The sequence below is a fragment of the Sus scrofa genome, chromosome 14 (genome assembly GCF_000003025.6).
Source record: "Sus scrofa isolate TJ Tabasco breed Duroc chromosome 14, Sscrofa11.1, whole genome shotgun sequence".
Classification (NCBI taxonomy): Eukaryota; Metazoa; Chordata; class Mammalia; order Artiodactyla; family Suidae; genus Sus; species Sus scrofa.
In genome coordinates, this window is record NC_010456.5 from 81,380,714 (window position 1) to 81,393,895 (window position 13,182).

Genomic DNA, 13,182 nt, shown 5'->3' on the forward strand with positions numbered 1-13,182 from the left:
TCCAGAAATCTGTATAGAGGTCCTCTTAAGCTTTAGAATGAATTATAAATTGGGTGTGTCCAGGGTGAGACATGATAGGCCAGGCAAAGACGAACTATCAGAGAAAAATTACTACAAGGAAGCTATGAATTTAACAACTATCAGAGCTCACACAGAGCTGACTCTGAATTCCAAGCAGCCAGAACGGAGCAGAGAGGCTTCATTGATCAGCTTAATAAAGCTTAAAAATAAGCCTCAAAAGGAACAACTTGATCTACAAGTAAACTAACTGTCTGCCAAAGCAATATATTTTAATACTCTTTAAAGTAGACAACAAAATCCAAACACACAGCAATGGAACATCAAAATGTTCAGCATCCAAACAAAAACTGCTAAATATGCAAAAAAGCAGAAAAATTCAATCCACGACTAGAAGAAAAATAATTCATTTTGCATAGATGTTAGAAATGGAATTAGCAAATACTTTAAAATAATTACGCTGAAGTTATTCAAAGATTTAAGAGACAAGATAGCAGAAATGAATGAAAACCATAAAAAAAGGAGTTCCAATCATGGCTCAGCAGTTAACAAATTTGACCAGGAACCATGAGGTTGCAGCTTCGATCCATGGCCTCGCTCAGTGGGTTAAGGATCTGGCATTGCCGAGGGCTGTGATGTAGGTAGCAGATGCAGCTTGGATCCCACGTTGCTGTGGCTCTGGCATAGGTCAGCAGCTACAGCTCCGATTAGACCCCTAGCCTGGGAACTTCCATATGCCACGGGTGCAGCCCTAGAAAAGACAAAAAGATAAATAAAAAATAAATAAATAGAAACAAATAGAATTTCTAGAGCTGACAAATACAATCTATGAAATAAAAATTTCATAGTAAGGAATTAATAACAGATAAGATGCCATATGCAGAAGTTCCCATAGTGGCTCAGCAGAAAGGAATCCCTCTAGGAAACATGCAGTTGTGGGTTCAATCCCTGGCTTCACTCAGTAGGTTAAGGATCCAGTGTTGCCATGAGCTGTGGTGTAGTTCGCAGACACAGCTCAGATCAGATGTTGCTGTGGCTGTGGTGTAGGCCAGCAGCTACAGCTCTAACTCGACCCCTAGCCTGGGAACCTTCATATGCCATGGGTGCAGCCCTAAAAAGACAAAAAAAAAAAAAAAAAAAAAAGATACAGGCAAAAAGATCCATGAATTGAAGTCAGGGCAACAGAGATCACAAGGAAATTGGAAAATATTTTGAACTGAATGAAAAAATAAAAACATAATATATCAGTATTTGTAGTATGCAACTAAAAGAAAGACTGGCTAGAGGGAAGTGCATAGCTTTAAATGCTTATATTAGATAAAATGAAAGTTTTTAAACATTTGTGCAGAAAAGAGGTAACAAAGTGAGCCTGAGACTTGTATCATTAGAAAGATCTGCTTACAAGATTGACCATTGACTGGCATCTGAGAACTTACATTTCAGGAGTGTTCCCATCATTCCTTAACAAAAATGGCTTACTGGGTTTACATAAACAACATGGTTTATGCTAAATGCTATTTTCTTTCTGGTAGTCTGAGATATTAGTATGTGCCAGGAAGAAGGAAGCTATATGATGACCCCCAATAAAAACCATAGACATTGGTCTCTAATGAGCTTCCCTTGTAGGTAACATCTCATGTGTGTTGTCACAACTCATTGCTTGGGGGAATTAAGTGCGTCCTGTGTGGCTCCACTGTGAAAAGACTCTCAGAAATTTGTGCCTGGTTTCCTTTAAACTTCACCTGTGCCTTTTCTCTTTGCAGTATTGCTTTGTATCTTTTGCTGTAAGAAATCTTAGCAATGAATATGTCTATATGCTGAGTCTTGCTAGTCATCCTGGAAAATCACTGAACCAGGGGGTTGTCCTGGGGTCTCTTAACACACTATTAATTTACCTGAGGAAGTTTGAAAGAAGAAGACTGTATTAAAACCAAAGTAAGTAGAAGAAAGGAAATAATGAGCAAAACTCAACATATACTAAAGAACCTCAATAAAACCAATAGCTTATGCTTTTGAAAAGACAGATAAAAATCAACAAACCTCTATCTAAATTGATCATGAAAAAAAGAAATAAAAGATAAATTATTAATATCAGGAATCAAAGTGTTTAGAAGACATTAAAAGAATATTAGAAACAATTTTAAGATAACTTTGGCAACTGAAGTGAAATCATCAAAGTCCTTGAAAATCACAAATTATCAAAATTGACATAAGAAGAAAGAGAAAACATAAATAGTTCCATATCTATCATAGACACGGAATTTAAATTTATTTCGTAAAACCTTTCCACAAGGGAAATCCCTGGCCAATATCGCTCCACAGAGACTCTTATCAAACATTTGAGTAAGAAATAAATCCAGTAAGTCAGAAAGAGAAAGACAAATACCATCTGATATCACTCATACCTGGAATCATATAAGGCACAAATGAACCTTTCCACAGAAAAGAAAATCATGGACTTGCAGAATAGACTCCTGGTTGCCAAGGGGGAGGGGGAGGGAGTGGGGTGGTTGGGGAGCTTGGGGTTAAAAGATACAAACTATTGCCTTTGGAATGGATTAGCCATGAGATCTTGCTGTGTAGCACTGGGAACTATATCCAGTCACTTATGATGGAGCATGATCATGTGCAAAAATAGAATGTGTATATATATGTGTGACTGGGTCACCTTGCTGTACAGTAGGAAAAAAAATGTATTGGGGATATAACTATTAAAAAATAATAATAATAACAAAAAACACAATAAAAAAAGACATCCAATCAAATACAAACTCTTAAAATACTGAGGAGGGTGGAACACTTCCCAATATTTTCATAAGGTCAGCATTACCCTGATACCAACACCAGACAAAAATATTATGAACAACTGCAAAGAAATGAAAAATTAGAGCAGGCTTTCTTATAAATAAAAATTGGAAGGCTGATTCTAAAGTTCACATGAAAATGAAAAGAACCTATAATATCCAAAACAAATTTGAAAAAGAAGAACATTTTTGGAGGACTTACACTGTTTGATGTTAAGACTTACTATGCAATTACAATAATCAATAGAGTGTGGTATTAGTGTAGGAAAAAACACGTAGACCAATGGAAGAGAACAACTTCTCAAAATAGACCCACACACCTACGATCCATTTTTTTCAAACAAGAGTAACAAGGTTATTCAGAGAACAAAGGATTTTTGGTTTTTTTGCAAGAAAATGTGTTAAAACAAATGGATATCAGATTTCCAGCTTCCAGCCTGGCCTGTAAAGAGCTCGGAAGTCATGATTCCCATCTACATAATAAGAAAAAAATCTAAGCAAACTGAAAATCAACCATTCTTCTTAGATCTGTCACAGAAATGAGGTCATAGGACAAACCACTGCCTCAAAAATTAGAAAGACAGACAGGTAGATAAGGCAGATACAGAGAATCACAACTTACTGGAGCAGAAACCTCTGTGGGAACCATGCCATGTTCCTTTTATCTAGGACATCAAGTCAGGCTTTCAATGAAAAAAAAAAAAAATTCCAAGGCGTCATAAAAGGGGGAAAATAGTTTGAAGAGACAGCAAGCGTTAGAAGCAGACCCAGATATGGCAGAAATATTGGAATTATCAGAAGACGAATTTAAGATAGCAATGGTTAGTATGTTGAGTCCTCTAGTGGAAAAAGTCAGCCACATGGAAGAACAGAGGGATAATACAAGCAGAGAGATGGGAATTCTAAAAGAAATGTTAGAAATAAAAAATATTGACCCTGCATCACTGACATAAAGTCGGACCCCACCCACCAAGTCTCAGGCTGAGTGATTTGGTGACTCTCCCCAGGCCCAGAGCCCATGGGGAGGAAGAGCCCATGGCAGGCCTGGGCAGGGCCGGGGCTGTGCCTGGCTTCAGTGGGTCCAGGGCCGGCTCTGCAGCCAGCAAGGGCTATGAGAAGCAAGTCAGAAGGCTAGAAGTTCTTCACGCTGGGCAGAGGGCCTGGAGGCCTGGCATGGGCAGCCAGCCCTTAGCTGAGGAAGATGGGATGCTGGATGGGCCATGGGCTGCTCGGACCATGAGGAGGGCTGCTTAGTGCCTAAGCACAGACTGGGAGTCCTCCCTCACTTCCTAGATGTGTCATTTGCCCAGGTGGTCATTATGGTCCCACCGGTCCCTCAAGTGGGGTGGTCTTGCCTGTCAAAGACGCATTAAAAAACGCAAAAAGCTGTGGCGGCTTTAACATCAACAAACCAAGGTTTTAGTCCCCGATCCACCAGTTCCAAACAGGACGTATTTGGACCATCATGAACTCTCTGAGCTGGACTTTCCTTATTCCTCCAGTGTGTCTAATAGAACAATGACCAGGGCATGATGCTATACCAAAATGCACAGCTGCAAAAACATCACATTCTGGATTTTTCTTTCAAGAAGCTCAACTGTGACAGTCCCACCCCCATCATCTTCAGGCTGTCACCCTCAGCCTTAGGAAGGGGGAGGTTCTATAGTGCCCAGGAAGGAGGACAGGGCCTTGGAGCTCCACTCTGTCCTGGCCACTGCAGAGGCCCTCATGCTCTGAGACTGTGTGGCCCCTGATGTCCTCCAATGTCCTGCACATGCCCTCCACTGGGCATGAGCCTGGACCAGGTGCAGGACCGGTCTCCCAGGCAGACCGAGGCACGAGTCACGGGCCCAGGTTCGGGCCTCTTTTACCTGCTGTCCTTCCCAGTCTGGCCACCTTCCTCAGGCCTTGTCCCTCAAAGGTCTTCCAGGCTACCTTACAGCATCTTGTCCAAGATGAAGAGAGAGAGAGAGCTCTGGGCTTGGGTCAGATTCTGCTACAGCCCCCAAACCCCCAGGTAAAGAGATGCAAAAGCTGGCTCAGCAGGGGAATAACTAGTATAATAGCTGTAAAAATTCAGCTGGACAGAACCCCTCAGATAGTGGATAGTAAGTGGGTCCATGAAGAGCACTCCGTGCCAGACATCTGAGGCTGCTGTGAAGACAAATTAAACCCCAGAGAAGGTGGCTGGGCTCTCCAGCGCTGGCCCACAGAAAGGGCTTCCAATCCCCTTTCCCCATATCCTTTGATCCCTGCATTGCAGATGACATGGGAGAGGCCTAGAGAGGGTAAGAGCCTTGGGGAAGGTCACACAGCAAAGCAGAGTGAGCACTCCTTCCCTGCGCAGAGGTTGCCATCCCCAGGACAAAGGGTAGAGCGGGCACATTCTCCTGAGTATCTGGTTGCCAGCCTTGTAGGCAATGCAGGTCCTAATGAGAGTTAAAATTAGAACTAATTGGAGAAGTATTTTTATTGCAGGAATGAGCATGTGGGCAGCAGAGAAGCCCAGCGTCACAAGAGCAGGCACAATGCGGACCAGGAACAACATCCCTCCTCCTGCTCAAGAGGCTCTGGCCGGCCAGAAATTGAGAGTGGCTGAGGTACAGGGCAGCACTGCCCTGGAAACCGGCAGAGGGAGAATTTCCCTCTTGACCCAAAGTCCAGGGAGTCAGTCTCTGAATATGAGCAAGGACATCTGGGCTCTCACTCCAAACCTTAGTCTGCTTGTCTAGGAAGTGGGTACAATGTCCACGGGGGGGGGGGGGAGGGGGGGGGCTGTGAGACTCCAAAACTCCTCTCTTGTATCATTAAAGAACCTTTGTCAGAACAAGATTGCTGACATTGTAAACCAACAATCATGGAAAAACTAAAAATCACTAAAAAAAAAAACTGGGAGTTCCCATGGTGGTGCAGTGGTTAATGAACCCGACTAGGAACCATGAGGTTGTGGGTTCCATCCCTGGCCTTGCTCAGTGGGTTAGGGATCTGGCATTGCCGTGAGCTGTGGTGTAGGTTGCAGACGCGGCTCAGATCCCGCATTGCTGTGGCTCTGGCGTAGGCCGGCGGTTACAGCTCCGATTAGACCCCTAGCCTGGGAACCTCCATATGCCGTGGGAGTGGCCCTAGAAAAGGCAAAAAGACAAAAAAAAAAAAACAAGATTGCTAAGGTCTGAACACTTCCTCTGGAAATTCATAGGTTGAAACACTGACCCCCAAGGTGACAGTACTAGGAGGTGGGACTCTGGGAAGGTGGTTAGGTCTAAGGGTGTCACCCTCATGAATGGGATTAGTGCCCTTATCAAAGAGGCCCCGGAGAGCTCCGGCATCCCTTCTGCTCTGAGGACACAGTGAGAAGACAGCCAGAGTCTATGAAGCAGGAAGCAGGCGCTGGCTAGACACTGAATCTGCACTTACCTTCATCTCAGACTTCTCAGTCTCAGGAAGTGTGGAAAATGAATGTCTTGTCTATCAGCCACCCAGTCTGGGGTAGTCTCTGCAGCAGCCTGAGTGGACCCAGATAAAGGTGGGCCCACTCTCCACACTCTCCATCCCAGACACATTTCAGGAGAAGGGGAAACAGTAAAGCTTCCTCATGTGATGTGGCCTCCTCAGCTCCTCCAGGCTGTGGCTCATCCCCAGAAGACCCAGCATGGGGGGCGGAGCATTATTCATCTTTAAGAACACCTGTGACACATGCAGAGAGACACGTGTCAGGGGAAACTGTTTACGGTACAAAAAAGGATGTTTCCTTCACAAAAGGAGATGCCCTTTGATTCCCTGCATCTTGAGCACCCTTCCCACATTCCGGAAGTGGGAGAAACTGGCGGTGTGGTGGGGAAAGTGCAGACAGACGGCTCAGGCGCTGCCCTGCTCTGAGGGATTTCTTTACTCGTCGACTCAGGGAGCGTCAAAAAGCTCGAAACCCAGTGGACAGAATAGTAAGAAATGGAAACCACGGTTCCTGCAGGAGTGTGAATACACAGGAGGTGCTGCAGAGTCCAGCTGGGTGCACAGCAGGTGTTTACTCCGCACACCTGGATTGCCCACCCTTCTTGGGGACACTGGGGCTGTTGGGAAGAAGAGGATACCCCACCTCACACCTGGCCGCTGGGGTGGGCTGTGGTTCAGGACCCCTTAAGACCTCCAATTCCTCCTCCCACAGGGCATGACAGCTGAAGCTGGGAGGAGGCCAAGGGTGGGGTATCTGTCCTGGGAAAGAGCAGGTGCACCATCATGGTCTGGCCTCCATGATTCTTGCTCCTGGTTGGAGGGTGGGGAGAAATCACCTGTTTTTCTGAAAAGGCAGTCAAAGCCCCCTTCGACAGCCCCCTGGCCTTCCCCTCTGCCCTGTAGTCTTCACCCATCTGATGCCTCCATGATCCCACGATCCTTCTGGAACATGGTCTTGATCGTGATGCTCCCTCGTTCACCCACTTTCAGTAGTTCCCACCACCTCCATCAGTTCCCCCGACCTGGTTGACGATCGAAACTTCCTGAAGCCCTTATTAAGCAGATAAAGGCCCCGTCCTCCTGCCTGAGAGCCTCAAAGGCCACCAGGCTCTCTCAGGGATCTCTCTAGGTTTCTCATTTGATGCCTAAGCCATCTGATACTCAGAGAAGCCAAGTCACTTGCCAGAAGTCACATAGCAGGAGGACTTGAAATTCAAATCCAGCTCTGGTGATGTGGCTAGAGCTCACACCCTACCTACAGAGGGGCCACGAGGCCAGGACAGAAGCTTCAGGAGCTGTGTCCCTCAGCTGGGGATGAGCCTAGGCCCTGGGTGGCGGGGGGCGGGGGGGGAAGGCAGGTAAGGAAGGAGGAGGTTAAACGCTGAGCTCTGAAGGCAGCATGGTGCTGTGGGCAGAGCCCAGACCAGAGGCCTGGGGCCCAGCCACCTCTGCTGAGGCTCAGCCGCCTCCTGTGGGAAAAGGATAATAAAACCCCGCACTCACGGGTTCCTGCAGGAGTGTGAATACACAGTAGGTGCTGTAGAGTCCAGCTGGGTGCACAGCAGGTGTTTATTCCACACACCTTGCCTTTGCACAGGATCCAGAGGTTCAGGGTTGTGGGTGCAGACTTTGTCCCAAATCCACCCCCCAGCTGCAACCCACAGTGAGGCTTTGCAGACCCAGTAAACAACCCCTCACCGCCCTCGCCAAAAGGAAACTTTTTTTTAAAGCAACAGAAACCGACATCTCTGCGGGCTGCACTTCTCTGCAGTCGGTGTGCTGGCAACGGGAAAAGAAGCCTCGCTTCAGAGAGGAAAGGGCTACCGGAGGTGGGGGCGGGGGCAGGCAGAGGCAGCAGAAAGGAGGAGAGAAACGGCGATCTGATAAGTAACTCTGCTTTTTAGGGCCCAGGGAGCAGGAGAGGCTGGGGTGCAGGGGAGGCTGGGGTGCAGGGGAGGCTGGGGTGCAGGGGAGGCTGAGGCGCTCACACCCTCTGCATCCCCTGCAACCTCTGATGGGGGTGGGGTGGGTTTTGAGATCGACCCAGGGTAGGTGGCACCCAGCCCCAATGGGCACTCAGGCCACAGGATTGCACAGTTCAACCATCCTCCCCTCCCTTGGGGCTGGCCCTTACCCTGGATGCAGGAACCAGCCAGGGGCTCAAAGGTTGGTGACCCTTTTGTCTAGCTCTGTGTCCACTCACCTGTGGCTTTGGGCCGATCTCTTGGACACTCAAGGGGTCTCAATGTCTTCCTCCCCCAAAAGAAGGTACTGTCTATAGAGACAGCGTCAGGTCAAGTGCCAGCCTGGGAACCAGGAAGTTCAGAGCCATGGGCTTGCTATGGTGGCCACAGCAAGTGGCTTTAGCTAGGGTGATGGAGACCATGCCAGTTTAGCACTGAAATTCTGCATCCCAGGAAAGCCCCTTGGTCCTAGGGAAAATGCTCATCACCTGTTGTCCCCTCTGGGCTGGGATTTCCTCTGCTGAGACTAGAGGACTTTCCCAGCTCCCTGCATGACCCTCCCCATGATTAAGGACTGGGCCTGTCCCCTTGGTCAGATTTACAAACTGATTGGAGAGACTTGGATGTGAACTTGTCCTGGGTAACAGGGACAGGCAGGCAGAGTGAGCAGGTATCGGGGACTGGAGGGTGAACACACACAGGGAGGAAGGCTTGGTGTGGCATGGGCTTCACAGAGGAATCTCACAAGCAGAGAAGAATAGGGTAACAGCTTCAGCCAAGGCTGAAAGGCCAGACAGTGGAATAAGCAGTGTGCCAAGCCCTGTTCTAAGGATGGTGGTTTAGACGGTGGGGCCCCAACTGGCCTTCAAGATCCCCCAGTTGAATTTCTAAATCTACTGCTTCCACTCTCTGATTTCCCGCTACCATATCCACTGCCAAATGATTTACATCAAAATGAATACATAGAAAACTGCAACAAACAACAAAGGTTTGTCTGGGGTTTTTTTTTTTTTTTTTTTTTTTGGTTTTAGTTTTTGTTTTTTGTTTGTTTTTTTAAAGAGATGGGCTTTTCACAAAATTAAAAGCAACCGAGGGACTCTAAAATTTTATGTCCACCCCCCCAACATGCTTCCCTGACTCCCTGTGCAGCCCACCCCAGCAGAGGCAGACCACCCTAAAGAGCCTGGGAGCTGCGTGGAGAGGGCCTAACTCCAATATCCAAAGGCCCACCCACACCCCAGGGCACAGGATAGCTCCACCTGACCCTGCCCACCTGCCAAGCTCACCCCTTCAAAGCATCTCACCAACATAACCTATGTGGGAAAAGAATCTGAGAGAGAATCAAAATGTGTAAATGTATGACTGGGTCACTTTGTTGTACAGCAGAAATTATCACAGCCTTATAAATTAACTACACTTCAGTAAAACTTTAAAAAAAAAAAAAAAAGCGTCTCACCAACAACCTCAGGGATAGCAGGAGAGTCACCAGCCCACCCTAGTTTCTTACGCCCAAGAGACCTCACACTTTCTAGCTGGGCTGCCCTGAACAAGTCACTCACCCTCTCTGAGCTTCAGTTACTTCATCTGCTAAAGGTGGACAGTAAGACACACCAGAGGGTGGAGGAAGGCAGGTGTCTGGTTCATGTGCCAAGTTCAGGGGTAAGAAGCCTTCCAGGAAACCTAGCAAATGCATTTCTGATCCTCCTCTGGAAACCACAGCCCCCACCCCCCAGAAGGGCAGCGAGAGGCAGACAGAAGGGTAGGCCCCACTCTTACCTGCCGTCCTAAAAGCTCAGGCCTATTCCTGTCCAGAACTCTCCACTGGGAGGAGGGGAGGGGCCTCAGGGGATGAGGGCAGGAGTGCTAGAAGCAAATGGCATCATTGTCCCTGTGGCCACCTCAGCTGGTCTGGGGCCCTAGTGGGGGCCAGGGCTAGATCTGCCCTTCCTCTCTCCCCAGGCATTTGCTAAGCTTCTCCAACCTCTCACCAGGCCAAGTCACATGATTCTGCCGCACCCCCACCCCCACCCCATGCCTTGTGAGTTACTCTGTATTCTCAGTGACCCCATCCCGAAGGTCTTGGTGCTCCTACTTCCTTAATCAATCAACTGAGGCTCCCAGAGGCAGGGACTAGCTCAGCGAAAATCAGAGCAACTTCAGCACCACGTCTGACAGAAGATGCACTTTCCACTGCATGCGAAGTTCCCAAAGCAAAAGGCCCTGGGAGGAAAGAGGACTTTGGGAGCCACCAAAGTTCCTGAGCAGGGGAGTGGCATGGTTAGGTAGGCTGTTGGAAGTTGGACTGAGGCTCCCCAACCTGGAGACAGTGAGACCAGCAGGGAAGGTGCAGGCAAGTAGGGGAGCAGAGGGGAGTGTGGGGACGAGGGGTGCCGGGAAGGCAGGCCACCATGGCTCTCGGCCTCTGGGGACTCAGAGTCGGGAAGCAGAGGCACAGAGGAGGCAGGGGCTGGGGTGGGCAGGGCACCTGGAGTGACCAGCCATTCCTCCAGCTCACCATGCAGGGGGCCCTACGGGGTCATCCCCTCACCTCCCCAGGCCGGAACAGCGGGGGCTGGGGATCCCCGGGTACAACTCAGTCAGTGAGGGGCTGTTACTGCTCCCCACTGCACACCAGGCTCCTGCTCCCGCCTCTTTCTCCAGGCAGCTTCCCCATGCCAGATTGATGAACAACGTAATAACGGGGGCAATCACATTATTCCTGAATGCATTTTAATAAAAATCAAATAAAAGCAATTATGTGAATTTTCAAGAGGATCACCTCTCCTCCTTTCCCTGAGGTAGGAAACAGAATGAATTCAGGAAATCATTAAAATCAGAAACCCGAGCTGCGCGCCACCACCGCGCTGGCGGCTGTCACACAAAGGCAGCAGGGAAACCCAGTCCCCAGGCGGCAGCACGGGTGCCTTTCTTTAGCTCTTTGAGTGGAAATTCCACCTATGGGTGAAGAAGGGTAATTAAGGGCCAGGAGAGATGCTTTGAATCCAGGCTGCCTTTGGCCCTCCAGTATAAATTCCCCAGCTTCAAAGGGGCCTCAGATTCCCCAAGGGAGAGTTCTCCAACCTGGCAGCTCGGGGGCCTGCAAGGAGGGCAGGCACAGGCTCAGAGGGGCCCCCCAAATGAACACGCTCTCCCCTCTGTGAGGGACGTGCCACTCTCAGCCCAGCTAGGGTACCAAAGGCAAGGTCCCATTGATGGGTGATGAGTACCAGTTCCCCACCCCAGCATTCCCAAAGTGGACATTTGCAAGGACCTTCCCATCTGATTGGTCATTCCAGCCCCTCATGACCTTCAAAGGGGTGTGCTCCTTGGGGCTGAGGTGAGTGAGGCCAGAGGGGGCCAGATCACCCAGATGGTAAGGCGGCTCCAAGACGGATCTGGATTCTCCGGAGGCTGGGAGGCATGGCCAAGTTCAGTGGATCAGTCTGGACACAAAGCAGCCTGCCCCTCATCTTGCAGTTAGAATCGAGGAATCCTGGATGTGCATGGGCCCATCAGCCTCCAGAGCCTGCTCCTCAGGCTGCTCGCCCAGGCCACAGACCCACCCTCCTCACAGGAAAGAGACCTTCATTCAGGGCTTTCCAAGTTGTATTTAGACACCGCGGGGAGGAAAGGCAGGGATCTTCTCCTCTTCTGGCCCCGTATTCACACTGGATAACCCATGGCCCCCTCCCACCTGAACGACAGGCCAACAAGCTGCAGACGGAGCGCTAATCACCCCAAGGTCATCTCCCACAGCCGCCAGGATCCTGTTTCTCAGATGGAAGAAAGCTGGAAAACCGGCAGCCATAGGTCCCCCTTCGGGGCATCCTGAGTTGAAGGAGCAAATGCGGCAGGGAGGCAGAGGGCCAACATTGGCTGTCTGAGACTTTTAAGCAACTCCCATCATCTTTCTGCACAAGTGTGCATGTGTGTGCACATGCATGTCAGTGTGCATGAGTGTATACATGTGCGTGTGAGTGTTGCTGAGGGGAGGGCAGGGCCCGGTCCACAGTTCAATCCCTTGGTGCTGTTCCCCACGCTCCCGTCTGACTCAGCTCAGGACTACCCTTAATCCCTGCTGCTGGCTAACAGTTATGGCGCCCTCCTACAGGACGCTCGGGGAACTGTCACCTAAAAAGTGCGGTTTTCACCAGTAGAGTGACTGGGAGGATTCTGGGTGGTCCCTCCCAATACCAGGTTTCCCTTGAAAGTAGGGACTTCTGGCAGGCCCTGCACCATCTGGCACCCAGGTCTGGGAATTGAGCACAGAGCTTCTGGTCTCATCCCCCTGTCTCCACTGGTGCCCCTTTCTGGCCTTTGAACCTCGGGTGTTTCAAAAGAGAAGTGGAGGCAGTGGCACCTGGCTTTTAGGGCCAGTACATGGGGGAGAGCAGGACAGGGAGACAGTAAGTGACCCCTCCTCTGTCATTCCTGTCCCCTCAAAGGCCAGCTGCTCCCCCACACTGCTCTGCACAGCCCCTCAAGCCTTGCACACAACAGGCACTCCATAAATGTGTTTGGTGTGATGCTCAGAGAAAAGACAGGTTTGTCCAGGAGGGGGAGTTGAAAGCAGGAAAAGGAAGTGCCCCTGCAGGTTCCCCGGGGCCTGTGGACTGGGGACCACGTGAATGCACATGGGTGTGTAAACACATGGGAGAACGTGTGCACTCCTGTGACCACAGCCACCAGTTGATGTGCTCACTGCCCTGCACACATGCCTTGTTCACACACATCAACACAGCAAATGGATAAACAGCAGCACCAAGCCCCAGGCGTCTCCTCTCAGCCTTGCCTCCAAATCCCCCATCAAGATGGGCCTTGGCGCAAACTAGCTACAACCTTGGAGGTTCAGGTCCATGGGATCGAACAGGGACATCCATTTGCTTTCAACCTCACCCAGATTCTATCTTGGTCACTGTGGGGGCACCTGCCCAGATCTGACACCA

General features: G+C 49.5%; 1 long non-coding RNA gene across 3 annotated transcripts in view; it reads right to left on the reverse strand.

Moving 5' to 3' along the window:
* Positions 1-10,138, reverse strand: part of LOC106506054 — a 262,494-nt gene extending 252,356 nt beyond the window's left edge. For 2 of the 3 annotated variants that reach the window (XR_001301036.2, XR_002338701.1), the window contains exons 1-2: positions 7,776-7,941; positions 6,237-6,506 (exon numbers count right to left, since the gene is read on the reverse strand). This is a non-coding gene — a long non-coding RNA (uncharacterized LOC106506054). Of the gene's footprint in view, positions 1-6,236; positions 6,507-7,775; positions 7,942-10,012 lie in introns of those variants that run through there. The other variant, XR_002338702.1, reaches the window with a different exon arrangement.